The following is a 13,549-nucleotide window of genomic DNA, read 5'->3' as shown; positions in this document are numbered from 1 at the left end:
TGTATATTATTGCTGAAAGCATAACCATACAGCGTGAAATGTAATCAACTGAAAAAAGATGATTTTGATAAATATTGAACACCCGATTGATTAAATGTAGCTGCTGTAAGACATGTCGGCAATGCACATCAACCATACTCATATCCATTAATAAAACTAGATTACATACACTAAGTATGAAACATTAAGAATGATTCACTGAGTGTTTGGTAACAAGACAGTCTACTTCCATCAGACAGTCGACATAAACACGGATGTACTGACGACCTTATCTATACAGGTAACATAAACCACATTCTCCCAATCGGCTGTCGATCTTATCGCACTAAAGTGATAGAGTAAAAACGAAGGGAAGTAACTATGGAAGGTCAGAATGCATAAACCATGACTTTTCTAATATGGGGTACTTTGATTTCCCTATCTATACTTTACCATGTCGAACATCATACTGTAGGAGACCCATGCTATTCCATGTTGAAATTGTTCTACTTCGAGACAAACAAATCTCACTACGTTAATATTTTTATTCTTATGATGTAACCAAGAAATTCTTTCTGATTGAAACTTAGCAACCTCACGTATTATTTATCTTGTAGTTTTCCAGTTTCTTTGTGTTGATTTTATCCTTATTTAGGTTCTGTGTCTAATCTAATACCTTTTAGAATCGAATTAATCTTTACTTACTATTTGTTCTAACTTTACACGATTGGTGAATACTGTGTGTACTGAACGATAACAGTCTAATTTAATTTAAGGTTTTCGTGTTTTCTTTGACTTACATTGTATAATAATTTGAATATTAATCAGATCAAATGACCAGTCCTTATTTATACGAATACATGGTACATTCTACTTCATCTTGTCGCTATGGTAATAATATAAATAAACAAACAATCAAGGTGGGAAATCAACACCCAGTGACCCGGTTAAATTGTTTCACCGACGTCAAGGTATATTAACTGCCTAGATTTCTGCGCGATACATTGAATTGGTTTTCAATGACGAAAGTGGTTGCTTCAGGCAACTCTTTTGATCTGAAAGATAAAAGTTCGTTCCTTTTGTTAGTACAATAGATATATCCTGTTTTCTTACCCTGATTAAATTATTAAATTAGTGACATATAATAGTATCAAACTCACAGTACGAGAGTAGCATTGTAGTTTTATAAATAAACATTGAATCCAGCATATTTGATTGACTCGTCAGCTGAAAGACCGCAAGGCCGTAATAGCGGACGTAAAACCCGTTAAATAAATCTTAAATAAAGAATATATTTAATTCAGTGTCCACAGCATTCTGAACCTCCATCGTTTTACCCCTCACTCCAACAGCCTCGTTCTATTCCTCATGTTCCACGGTTTCTCATTGGGCGTTCTATGATTTGATATTATATTCCCGAGACAGTATTGACTTAAAACCCGAACTATATTTGTTGATGTACCATACCGTATTAAAAGCGAAGTATACACGTTAAATGTATAATCATTATATAATCCGAGATGTCAATTATATTTCTCTTTCGGTCCTGCTACTGACACATGAAGTGCTGCTCACAAAACCAAAATTGGAATCGATGAACCCGTTAAGATAGTGACGCCATACGGGGGTCAGCTGTAGTACCAATTGCCAGGTTGAAGTCTCCTTATGTTCATCTCAAGGACATAAACGTCATACGTCACCGAAAACGATGGTCACAAGTAAGCTGTACAACCAATTACAAATGTTTTCTAGTGCTAACCTTTATACATAAACCCACATGTAAATCTAGCTATAATTCACATCTTATCCGATTGTTCGAATGATTTCAAATCAATCAAAATAATTTGTTTGTAACAAGCATTTTCATCGGCTTAGAAATTTATGTTATCATTCCATAACCGTAAAAATGTCGTCGCCGCTTATAATGTCGCTTTTGATTGGCGGAAGGAGCGGCGTTATATTTGTTAGAGAAAAGAGTCCAGCAATAAAGTGATTTTTTTGCAAGGTATACTATCAATGTTATTGAGGTATATGATAAAAACCAAAATGTACTCTCATCACAAATCGATATGCGGTTTATTTAGAGTACATTCCGTTTTGTTCTGTTTTAAACCGCCATAACATTAAAAAGTTAATCCTAAAATAATTATTTCAATAAATAGCTGTTTGTTTGCTTCCGGTAGGTTATGTACATGTACTACCTGCTTGGGTTTCGCATTGGACTGGAAGCAGAAAAAGCTGTCAAAAAGGACAAAGGACAAAGACGGCACAAAAACAGAGGAGTTTAAATTCAAAAAGGTATATATATCGATTTTTGTCCTTTATTGTACTGATTGTATTGCACGGCCACTGAGTGATTATTTGTGATTATTAGTATAAAGTTAATCTGTGGATGATGCTGTTTTGAAGCAGCTGTGTAAACAATTAAATAAAATTAAGATACAATGTGTCTGTACCGTTGATGTTGTTATATTGTGACGGCAAATTTAAGACATGATATGTAATAGTGATTTGATAACCCGCACAAGGTCACAGGGATATTGTTCTTCTGCTCATTGTTTCATTATCACATGCTACAATTTTAATCATACTTTTTCGCAATGCATTGTTCTGTGGTTAAATATATTTTTTTGAGTAGTACGATTTTATTGGGTTTCTGTGGATATCTTTTACCGGCAGTCATTTGCTTGTAAGATATACTTAGTCGGATATCTTTCTGGGGGTAGATAGATTTTATCCGTTGTTATTCGCTGGTAAGTTATACTTTGCCAGATATATTCCTGTGGGTAGATAGATTGTATCCGTTGTCATTCGATGGTAATAGCTTCCTGTAGGTAAATACGCAGGTGGGTTAATGTTGCATTTATAATTAAAAAGAACAAAAAACATCATGTTTTAATAGAAATTCAATATTTAATGATTTCCCGGTTAGTTCTGTTTGTTTTTTTGATCGGATTTTAATGTTAGGTGTCCAACGTCTTTATCGGGATGTTTTCGTCGTTCCTCGTGTTCTCGCGTGGTCACGTGACCGGCACGAAGGACTACATTAACACTTGGTCGGTAAATATGGCCAGAGCACCCGACCAACGTATTTTGTCGTACAAACAAATATGATACACTTATTCATCGTGCTAAGAAACCGAGAAAAAGTGCTGTACATTCTTCTATTTATTCAAGTATGGTTACATAACGGCGTTATAAACTGGTGTTAATTGAAGAAATGCCGATTAATTGACTACTTTTTAAGTAATTTTGACGATGTTTGTCATTTTCGTAAGAATGTACAGCACTTTTCGTTGCTCTCATACAATTACCTTCACGCTCGTACCTGTTTCATAAGTATTGATTTAGGGTAGTCGGGTGCTCTAGGACGATTCATAGAGCAAGTGTTAATGTTCATTCTCCAATATTGGAACTCTTCAGTGTTTTAAGTATCGAAATCGGCATATAGAAACAAACAAACGTTAATAAACGAATGCAATGGATCGTAATTAATTCAATTAATTATTTACAGATGATTCCCAAAGACATAAGGTATAGTTAGAAGTTTTCGGCTGTACACATGCAAGTTTGTAAATTCGTCACTGTGATGAAACCACCGTCCTCGTCGTTGCCATGACAGCCGATCGAAGCTGCGATCACGAATGCACTGACAAAGTGAAAGTTGAAGTATTTTTCGCAACATGCGGTTTAAACTTAAAATTACAATCACACCTCGTGTTGATTGGGGTTGTTTAATCATACCTGATCAATTGAATTATCAGAAAACTAACAAAAACATTAAAAAACACAGAATGAAGCCTTCGTGTCAGGCAGTGCAGACACAACGCGGGATCTGTAAACAATGTGACGTCATTGGAATGTACAAGTTGCAACAATGTACAACAATGTATATTTTACATGAATACACTAATGAGCAACAAAACGGGACGCAACATTAACCCACATGCGTATATTTTATCCGTTGTTATTCGCTGGCAAGTTATACTTTGTCAGATATCTTTCTGTTGGTAGATATATTTTATCCGTTGTTATTCGCTGGCAAGTTATTCTTTGTCAGATATCTTTCTGTCGGTAGATAGAGGTCATCCGTTGTTATTCGCTGGTAGGTTATACTTTATCAGATAACTTTCTGTCGGTAGATATATTTTATCCGTTGTTATTCGCTGGCAAGTTATTCTTTGTCAGATATCTTTCTGTCGGTAGATATATTTTATCCGTTGTCATTCGCTGGTAGGTTATACTTTATCAGATATCTTTCTGTTGGTATTCTCGAATTTGTAATGTATTATACTATGGATCCCTGTAGATTGGGAAAGAGAATAAATACAGACACTGTTACTATGGTTACTATAGGAGGCGACTAAGAACAGAACATAGTTTCATTGTCACGTTTTCGGTATATGAAAGCAATAGTGATCTGCTGCATCCATTGCTATACTTTCATAATTCATTTCAGCTAACTTGTCCTACACAATGCATTATTTGACAAAATCCAGATCCCCGCTTTTTGGCCTTTAAACTTTGTGTCCATTCGATGTGGATTATGGGTTACGTTTATAAAACATGACAGACCAAAGTGTGTGAATTTAATTTTGCTTTTGACTCCCATCATTTATCTTCAATGTTATGTAGTTCTCGATAATGGCTGCTAATCAGATATGAGCATATATGACAGATCCAGTCCAGTTTAGTATTTGTCAGGCGCCGTTTTGAGTTTTGTTTATATTTGAGTGGTGTCAGTGTTTATGTAACGAGTTGTCTTGTATAATGTATTTGGCCGGTATTATTCAGTTAGCAGCTTTGCTTCATATTCATTTGAATAATTTCAGACGAATAATCTGTACAATATCATCTATGAGTGCAGTAAATAAAAAAAATCATCCACCCGTAAATTCTGGAACAAGCAAACAACACATACATTCTGGCCCTTGACGGTGACGTGGATTTCACACCTGACGCGGTTAGCATGCTTCTTGATAAGATGAGGAAAAACCACAAAGTGGGCGCCTCGTGCGGTAGAATATACCCCATAGACAATGCTACATTTAAGTTTAAAACAGTTTAACGTTCAAACACTTTACGTACCATCCTTTAAAGGGACATCACGGTAAACCATTTTTTCTCTTTCATATTACTTGGTATATCTTTAAAAAATATAACCTTATGAATAATAACCATTCGAATTTGATGATGTATGCACATAAAAACATCAACTATTAATTATAAAAAGGTTATCACAATTCATTAAATCAACAGTCTGGATATGTAAATATTGCGATATACACAATAAAACGCATGCGCTCAACAATCTAAAACACCTGAAAACAAAAATGGCTTCCGATGTGAATCGATTGCGGTTGAAAACGATAACAGCTTCCGCAGTAAAGAGAATAATGGCCAAATGGGTCAAAGACAATCCTAGAATTACACTGGGGAAGCAGTACAATATATTGGAACAGTTCAAAAATGAAAACAATGACTGCAGTAATACGAACGCTGCTATTATTCTGCTTGATAGCTGGATAGTAGGCAATAACAAACTCGGTTATATTTATACAAACTCGGTAATATTTATACAGTCTGTACCAGTACATCGCTACTATCACTACACTATGTGTACAGTGTTTACAATTATATGCACATACGTATTTGCACCGAAATATGTACAGAATGTGTTATTAAACAATTAAACCACTGCATAATATCGTTATCCAACTAACCCAGATGGAATATTCCGACTTGTAAGCTATCGTGTGCTTGTGTTTACAAATGAAAATGCCTCGATTTCAAAACATTAAAAATAGTTTCCGCGCTGAGTTTTGAGGGGGATTCCCAACTGAATCGAGTGGGCAATCTGGACATAGGGATCGACTGTGAATATTGGGATAGCACAGAAACATAACCCGGGAAGGAACAAAACACGTACATTCAATGAAAATAACAACGTTTTTACCGTGATGTCCCTTTAAATGGAAGGAGCAAAACATGATATACTGCGTAAAAAGTCTACACAATTAGGGGTGTTGGTCAGAAAACAAATTATCAATGAAATACTTAAGTATACAAACTAGAAAACAATTCATAATACCATGCAGTATGTATATATGTACGTAAATGTGTATTAAGTCAAGATGAACACTAAGCTCATACAACTTGAAACTGCTCCAGTCAATCGCTACGTGAAAGGTAATGTTATGCAGAATATACAATACTAACTGTACAGTCTTAAGACTATTAAATTGGATGAAGTAAAGACTAACAACGAATTATTCTTTAGGTTGTTTAAGATATTAGCATGGGTGATTTGAACTATTCCAATTATTTAATGCTAATAATGGCAATATGTCCAAAGTTTGTTATTTGTTTCTAGGACCAATGGTATGGTATCAAAAGTTTGAGTATGCTGTGGCTCCTGAAGGCTACATAGCACATTCTTGGATGTATCCTTTGTAGTCCAGGATGCTTCAGTTTGTTCAGAGGATCTGCTCTGATGGAAGATAATGTTATGAGAAAATACGCCATTCTTCCATCAGAGGCTGTGCATTACCTCATGTACGACCTAGGTACGTACTCATTCTCTTATGAGATGATAATAGGGTAGGAACACATTCACGACCGATGTGGCATATAACCTCATGTACGAATAGCGTAGTAACACATTCTCGACTGATGTGGTAGGCTATATCACCTGTACGAATATGATAAGTACACACCCTCAACTGAGGCGGTATATCACTTCTTGTATGGCTAAGGTAAGTATCGTATGTATAAATTGGTGTAAAAATGGCCCCACCTCTAGTATGACCTTGGAATAAGCCAGGGATACCAATGTACATTGTCTACTTTGTCTCCTATACAACAGGTTTATATTGTATTCACTCTGCAACCACCCTATGCCAGTGCCAGTCCATGTTTGGTTTGTTTGTTTTTGTTTAACGTCCTATTAACAGCCAGGGTCATTTAAGGACGTGCCAGGTTTTGGAGGTGGAGGAAAACCGGAGTACCCGGAGAAAAACCACCGGCCTACGGTCAGTACCTGGCAACTGCCCCACGTAGGTTTCGAACTCGCGACCCAGAGGTGGAGGTCTAGTGATAAAGTTTGGGAACACCTTAACCACTCGGCCACTGCGGCCCCTTCGATAGTCAATGCACCGCCTGAAATCATCAAATATTTGTCTTTGGTCAATAAAACAATGTTTAAACCTTATTCAAAGTACTTTTAATTATTCATTAATTAGATGATATTTTGTAGATTTTAGATACCTTTGTGTATACTTACGGTCGTGGCAGCGGAAGGAGAGGTATAAAGAAAAGAACGTTCATTAAAACTTAAAATTTCATGGACTAATTGAATAGCATATTTTGATGCCAGTTATGAGATCGTCCTTTCCTTTTCAACTGCATCATTTCCGTAGTTGTTGAAACCTCGTTTTGAAATCGACAGATTGCATGTAACGGTGCTCAATAACTTGTTCAAGACAGGGCCGGGGCATTATACGTATACCATGAAGAAGCAGTATCGGTTGAAATTTGTCGAAGTTACTCATATTTGGATGAGGTTATAGCTGATAGTGTGTTTGATATTTTGTTTTCAAATAGAACTTTCCATCTATTTAGGGTAAGCCCTTCAGCCAGCTTAATTATTATTAGAGTAGCGTTGGATGCTAACACACGCAATAACACTTAACTCAATCAGACAATTCATCAAGAGCTTACATATTATGCGATGTAAAGTAAAGTGTTAGATAATCAGTATCACGAAGAATACTTTACAATGCGTTAAACTCTTTGACATTGTTGACACTAAGCGGCAAAATGACATAGAGTTTATGCAAATTGAAATCAAGTAATCAAATAATACGGTTTCAAAATCTTGAATAAAAAGAGGTGGTTCAATATATAATTCAATATTTCGATAATCACGCAGTGATTAATTTATATGCAAGTCCAGAGTCCTGTATGTTCTCAAAGAATTTTGCTTGAACTAGGAGAATTTCTGGGAAATAATAATCTATCATTGTGGGACTCATAAAATAAATTGTAGATTGATCTCTGACCACACAATCGTTTGGCAGGTCTGAAGTATGATCTTCGTATTTGACGACGACATGATATTTGTAATTTGTGGAAATGAATGAACAGGTCTGAAATAAGCAATGTTGATATACGTACCAATAACCTGATGACAGTCTTATTCGTGATATAATTTTCTATAAGTTCGTCCTGAGTTCAACAAAACTGACAAAAGGTTAATCATATAAAAAAGCATTTGGTTCTGCCTTTGTGACAAAGTATGTTAATCTATTTCCTTTTTATTTTTTATTCAATTTGTTTTATTAATTTTCAAGTATGAAATGTCTAGGCCCACTACGTGTATGTAATAACAGAATGGACGTTCTTGACTTTCTTTGCTTATCCTGTCTACTGTCATATTCGGTGCACGAGACTCTCACTTAAAAAATAATAATGAGGATAATTATATCATAATACCTTTTAAATCAGCGTGAGATATGCTATTGTTGTAGGATGGGAGATAACTCTGTCGTCTTAACGTCAAAGAGACTGAGATTATTGACTGAGAGCTTGTTAAACGTCTGTATGACTTTGGGTGGGTCTTGATAGCAGTGTAAAGTAAAAATGTCCAATTCTGTTATATTTCCAGTTAGCCCTACATACATATTACCTCTAATAAAGTATATATAAATTTGTAATCTGTACAGCATTTGTAATATTAATAAAGCTCTGAAGGATAATCAAAACACTTATTTTTTCTATGTATTTAGAGCTGTGAATTCCATGGTAACAACTTAAAAATAGCTTAGAAATTGGAAAATATTATATTTGACCCAAAATGACACAATTCTCTACACAATTTTTTTTTTATGAAACCTATTTGAAATCAAATAGCTTTATCCCAGAGACAGAATCAATCTTGTTTTGACATATGTTGTACATTAAGTTTTCCCGCTATCTTACCTTGATTATGAGCCTCCATTTTTCGCTGTAGGCAAAACAAAATTTCCTGTATAAACACAATTTCGGAAAATCCGGAAATTTAAAATCCGGAACCAATTTATTTATTTTAGTTTTAACAAATGTGAAGCCTGTATGCACTTCTTCATAATGAGTATACCAACTATAGTGTACATTTATATATTTTTTTTCATTTTTGATGCATATTATAATGCAGAGTCATTTGCTTAACAAAAAAAATCGCCCATGGCCAGGCTGTCCTACTGTTTTGCCCTACCCTTAAATGATTTCGCCATTCCTGTGCAGTTTCGAAAGAAATCCAACATCTCCCACCTTCCCATGTTATTGACTACACTGATATATAGTGAACATTTTCTGCCGTAGAATTCTATCTTGCAGGATCGCATCTTGTAACTGCACAAGATCAGCATGCTGTTTTAGCTGGACTAGCTGCTGCTCAGGTAATTCAGGAGCAATAGAATGTGTATGGACCAAACTCTGTCGGGAATGAGTAGAAAGCCTAACTGTTGGACAATGCCTACTGATAACAAGCGAGTGCTGGTTATGTTTACAAACTGTTCATGTCGGACATTGCTTCGGTTCATAAACGCATTTTCACTTATAATTAAAGAATTCTACGCGAACACAGATTTTGAGGTAAGTAAGCATGATGCTACCTTAATTATTAAAAAGAGACAATGTTTTTATGCGAGTTTTTGATTCTCAATTACACTAGACAGAAGATTCTGTTCATAAAGGTATTTGGTTACAAATTCTAGTCAACAGTAACAATTGTATATAATATGGTAAACAATAATAATGTTTAGATAATTAACTTACTACGATCACATAGAAGGGTCAACTAAAATAAGAAAATATTTATTGCACCAATGAAATTTGGATTTGGTAATAATACATGATTTACTGAAGTGAACAGTAAGCTAGATTATCATTTGTTCCTACACGATACCATGTTATCAAATTATTCATACGCTTGAGGTCAATGTTAAATTACATTCAAGGGAAGTAATCAATATGAAATATAACGTAAAAAATAGAGCAAGGGAAACAACTCTAATTATATTATCTATTTCAGGTTAACTATAGTTTATTTCCGTTATTAAACAACACTTCACCATACGTACGGTATCAGACATATCTAGACAACTATACTTTTCCTCATATCAACTTTTCAGAAAATGACTATAACATAGGGTAGGTAACCCCCAACACAAAGAGTCGTTGTTGCAGAGGTTAAAACATCGTGCATGTAAACAAACAAAATATGAAATTATCTAAATGGTGTTATACACATATTGAAATGTGCTAAGGTAAGCTAACTAATGCTTCATAATTGTAATTTAACAAAATTCGGTCACAGTTGGGTAACGACCAATTGTCTGCGATAAAAAATAACGTGATTTTCTAAACTTTAAAGCAGTTTTCTTTTGTATGATTAAGTATGAACTATAAAGAATACTGTAGATATGAATTCCCAGACCTTATATTATTTGATCCACTCCTAAGCACCCGGAGGGGTCCACTCCCTTGGCGTCACCGTCGGGGGCGTGTCCACCCAAGGGGTTATGTGTTATATAACAACCGAGGGGCAGGTAGTATAAGTGAATTAAAGGTAACTAAAATATATGGCGGTGTTTGGGTTGTCTCAACCCCTTCATACTGGGGTGACACTGATGTTCTCAAACACAGACGGTCAGTTTCCCTGACCCCCTGGAATTCTGCTTCGTGTTGCTGTGGCCAAAATTGCTCCAGTATTAGTATGTAAGTTTTTACTAGTGTAAGACTATTTGCCTTTCGTTGTCACGTCGCTTGACAGGGGCGGGTCAAGACCTAATATAACTACATGTACACAGTGTATGTTACATATACATATCATTAAATACTGCTTGCAAATCAAAGAAAAAAATGCGCATTGTATCAAATCCACCAGATGAATAATTCTTTCTATTTTAGATTTCATTAAACGAAACAGGTATGTATACAAGTCAAACAAATTTGAGTTTAATATTTCAGTATTTGTTTGTTTGCTTTATTCTTTATTTAATACCTTTTTTAGTTTTTTTTGTACAGATAGATTACGGAGGTGTTTTTGATAAACACTATAACACTTCCTTAAACATTACGATCGAGATATTTTGCAGTTGTGTTGTCTCACAATGTACCAAGAACAGTTTGTGTACATCGTGCAGTTATCGTGTTTACAATTGTGCGATGTTCTATGCAAACTGCACAGGTATATACATGTATATGCGATACATTATAGTTAAACGAAAACATACCGTATATAGTTTTTGTTTGAAATGATCACTAATATATGTACGTACTACAAAAATGGAACACGTGTTTATTACAGATATTTTCCTTCATAGAATATTGTCCCTTGGTATCAATTCAAATTAAAATTAAATCTACAATAATTAGATTTATATGTAATGCATAAATCACATTATCAGAGGCATATGACACTCTGGTGTTTTGCAATTGGTCCTGGTGTTCAAAGAGTTGCCTCCCTTGTGCTGTCCGGACATTTTTGACTTTAGAGTTATCTCCCTTGTTGAGAACCTCACTTGCAGAGATTCTTCAGTTACGATGGGATATAACAGACAGTAGTCGGGTAATCTAGAGCATCCGTATGAATTAATGTTGAAATAATCATGCAGCGGGGGCGAACAATGTTTCGGATATGTTTATTAATGATAACAAGTGTGTATTTCCACGCTTTAGTGAAGAAAACAGTTTTAAATCACAGACACAATTCGATCGAGAATTCGAGAGTAAAAAAATAAATAGATAATATTTATAATTATTCTAATTCAATTCAGACCTTTACTGTGTAATGTATCCATGGTATTAAATGCATCGAGATTGTATTTTGCTAATTATATAAATTGACTCTCCCTCCCTATCTTTCCACGTACAAATAGGCTGATAACACCCCGGTTTTCACATGTCATGGATTTGTATGGATGCTCAAAGGTATATTGTTAAAGCCATTGGTATAAAGGTAAGATATATCGTATACATGCGGTCTTGAATTATACAAATTGGCATTTTAGACTTCAATTGTCTTATATTTGTTTTCACTCGCTCACATTCTGAGCAGTGAGTTCATATCACTACTCTGTAGTGCGATATGAGTATACTTTATTCATATTGTATATAATGTGATAACAGTATTCATTAGTTGTGTTATTCATAAACAACTAGTTAAGCACATATCCGACCCGTGTATATGTCTATTATACATATATATATATTATGAATAATTGATGAAAGATTCAAGATGATATAGTTAATAAATAGAAAATTGTGATATCAAGATAAAATGAAGTTCATATGTACAGTCTCAATGGTGAAAACATCGTCTGTACCTCATTAAATACTGAAAGGAATTGTAATATTATGTATATCATCATAAATTGAAGATAGGATATACACAGAATTCATGAGATGTTTTTCTTTCATTGGATAATCGGTATTTACACAAGAGCACAGGCTCAATGCAGCGGTATCGGAACTTGGACAATCTCTGAACATTGAGCCAGGTATACCACCAATTCCACACATTATGTCTTGTGAATGATGGTGGGGTCACTGTATACAGTATGTGATACATTGATATAGGTAAGCATATAACACGGAATTATTACCCTATTCTTCATTGGAATGATTGAATTGAAAAAGCTACATAAAGGAACGTGATTTTTATGTTTGTAATTTTACTACAATAACGCTCATTATATGCAGTTAATATTTCAGTTTAGCACTTACCCGCATCGTTTTTCAAATTACCTTAACAGATACCCGCATCATAGACTCACAGTTACCGTCATCATGTCAAAACAAACGATGTTAATATCAGTTTAATTACACCAAGTATCGCTGACCTATCGCTGCAGATCACATTTATATTAATCCAGCTATCGCTACTCTTACTCAGAATGCCATACAAAGTTGCAAAAACATAATATGTTAACATGATAATTCACATCAGGTAATAGTTATCGTTTCCGCCTTGCACAACATTAGATGTGGGTAACTTCCTTTAACTTTTTACAGAACATACAAATAATTCTCCCAGATACATCAATCGAAAAAGAAATCATCGTAGATCATCCTCGCAATCAGCAACATATTCTTTACTCACCTCTGTGCTCCGAAGCAGATGGGCGCAGCCATTTTTGTTCTCGCAAAGCAAAATATGACATTAGCAAGTAAATAGGTTCGACCCCCTGATGTTGTAGGCGTTTTCTTTATGTGTCTGCAAACAAAGATGGAAGAATCTGCGGTCTAAGCTTAGTCGTTATTTCACCCCGAGTCTATATTAAATCTTAGAAGGACTGTTAATGATATGGGCTATGGAGAAACAGGTTGATATCCTATTCAAATTGAAATTATTTGTAAAATGACAATGTTTTGGTATAATCTAGTTATTACTCATGATAAGCACTCTGGTACAATTTACAAAGTTATGTACAAGCTTCATGAAAATTATGTCATCAAATTTAAGTGGTTGCAAAACATTAAATATTATTTGGTAATTCTGGAATAAATCACTTATGGATCCTTTAAG

The 13,549-nt window shown here is 34.8% G+C and overlaps 1 pseudogene; it reads left to right on the top strand.

Annotated features, from left to right (window-relative positions):
* Window positions 1–398: 398 nt before the first annotated feature.
* LOC117342256 lies at window positions 399–9,434 on the top strand (annotated as a pseudogene).
* The last annotated feature ends 4,115 nt before the right edge of the window (window positions 9,435–13,549 follow it).

The sequence above is a fragment of the Pecten maximus genome, chromosome 2 (genome assembly GCF_902652985.1).
Source record: "Pecten maximus chromosome 2, xPecMax1.1, whole genome shotgun sequence".
In the NCBI taxonomy this organism is placed as follows: Eukaryota; Metazoa; Mollusca; class Bivalvia; order Pectinida; family Pectinidae; genus Pecten; species Pecten maximus.
The sequence above is the reverse complement of the archived record's forward strand: the minus strand, read 5'-3'. Positions and strand labels throughout refer to the sequence as shown.